Genomic DNA, 2214 nt, shown 5'->3' with positions numbered 1-2214 from the left:
TGCACATTTAGAAGAAATGCTACCTATAGCTAAAATACATTAAAATCCTATTAGCTCCTTCATATCTAAACATTGCTTCTATATTTTGCTATATAAAATTTTTTGTACAAAGAAATTCTTTTTAAGCTATGTTTCTCAGTGAAAGTCACTAGTAATGGGAAATTGTTAGGATTTCATAACTTGAATTCTCATAACTTTTAGTTTTGCTCTCAGGATAGTAGTCTTTGATGTAATCACATACAGAGAGTCACATTTTCCTTAAAAAAATTTTTTTTTAAGTATTTCTACTTGACAAAACAAATTTTACTAGGAAGAAATCAATTAACCAAAACATTTTTCTTTACTCTTTAAAAAATATATTTTTTTCATTGAGTGACTCCAATCAAAATATTAAACACTCTGGTGGATATAGAACAGTGATAGTATATACTAGCATTTAAAAAAAATTATATATAGAATGCTGCTGCTGCTGCTGAAGATTTAAATTAAAGTTTCTAATGATGCATTTAATTTAGCTTTAATAAGATTTTGGCAATGTTACATAACAGCCACTGAATTCCCAAAATCATATTTTAAGATACAATGATAGGTGTGAATAGGTATTAGTCAAATTCATTCAAAATTCTTAATGATGGTTAAAAAAATCAAAATTTGAGTATTGTAGTCAGTGTGATGTAGTACAAAGAACACAGGAATGAGACCAAAGGTGACTGGCTTGCAGCTGATGACTAGATCAGATGTCATTCTATTTATCTATTCAAATAAATTCCAAATTTCAGAATTAAAAAAAAATAACAACACTGGCACATTTAAATACAAATAATTAAAATATATACTGGTTTCTGCTGACCATGGAACTTTCAAAATTCACTTTCATTCCTGTCATGATATTCTCTAAACTTCATTACATAGCAAACCAGAGAAACTTAAGACTGGGGTCCTCTTTCTTTCCTTGGCCTGACTGGGCTATATATGTTTCGTAGCATCAAATGTGTTTCAACTTTTCAAACATGCTCCAACCATGCATATAGCAAAGTAAATTGAATTAGAAATGCTCAATATCACAAATGATTCAGTTAATTTGGTTCCGCTAGAAAATACACTATATGCTAAATGACAATTTTTATATCCCTACTGAATCGTAAATGTAACAGTTTAATTTTCAGGAAGCCCTATATGACCATATGCTATGCTATGCTAAGTCACTTCAGTCGTGTCCAACTCTGTGTGACCCCATAGATGGCAACCCGCCAGGCTCCTCCTTCCCTGGGATTCTCCAGGCAAAAAGACTGGAGTGGGTTGCATTTCCTTCTCCAATGCATGAAAGTGAAAAGTGAAAGTGAAGTTGCTCAGTCGTGTCCGACTCCCAGCGACCCCATGGACTGCAGCCTAACAGGATCCTCCGTCCATGGGATTTTCCAAGCAAGAGTACTGGAGTGGGGTGCAATTGTAGGAAGCACCAAATTGATTCACTTATTTGGTGTTAAGTGAAAACTGAAAGTTGCTCAGTTCAACTCTTTGTGACTCCATGGATTATACAGTCCGTGGAATTCTCCAGGGCAGAATACTGGAATAGGTAGCCCTTCCCTTCTCCAGGGGATCTTCCCAGGAATCAAACCCAGGTCTCCCACATTGCAGGCAGATTCTTTACCAACTGAGCCACCAGGGAAGCCCAAGAATACTGGAGTGAATAGCTATCCCTTCTCCAGGAGATCTTCCTGACCCAGGAGTCAAACTGGGGTCTCCCGTATTGCAGGCAAATTCTTTACCAACTGAGATATCTGCTAACAGGGAAGACCCAAAAAGCCTATAGCAGCCTGTATTCCCAGGCGGTCTCCCATCCAAGTACTAACCAGGCCTGACCTTGCTTTACTTTCAAGATCAGACAAGATCGGGTGCATTCAAGGTGGTATGGAAGTAACCTAGAATTGGTAATGCGATAAAAATCATGATTCTTATTCCCAACAGACTTACATCTGCATAAAATTCAAATAACCCATATACCCTACCCCTGCTCATGAACAGTTTACCAAGACACCAATGATGGAATAAGACCATTCATGGAGATCCAGGCTTACTAAACTTCCTTAAACTCCTCCAGGAAGAAATGTTTTCCTACCTCATGCTTTTTAAGAATTCTCTATTGGGCACATTTTCTTCAACTCTTATTATTCTAAAAATCCCCAAATAGGCCAATTTCCATTTAAAGCTTCC

The 2214-nt window shown here is 36.6% G+C and overlaps 1 pseudogene; it reads right to left on the bottom strand.

Moving 5' to 3' along the window:
* Positions 1-1804: 1804 nt before the first annotated feature.
* On the bottom strand, positions 1805-1923 carry LOC112441921 (uncharacterized; annotated as a pseudogene).
* Between the last annotated feature and the right edge of the window lie 291 nt (positions 1924-2214).

The sequence above is a fragment of the Bos taurus genome, chromosome 16 (genome assembly GCF_002263795.3).
Source record: "Bos taurus isolate L1 Dominette 01449 registration number 42190680 breed Hereford chromosome 16, ARS-UCD2.0, whole genome shotgun sequence".
Classification (NCBI taxonomy): Eukaryota; Metazoa; Chordata; class Mammalia; order Artiodactyla; family Bovidae; genus Bos; species Bos taurus.
The sequence above is the reverse complement of the archived record's forward strand: the minus strand, read 5'-3'. Positions and strand labels throughout refer to the sequence as shown.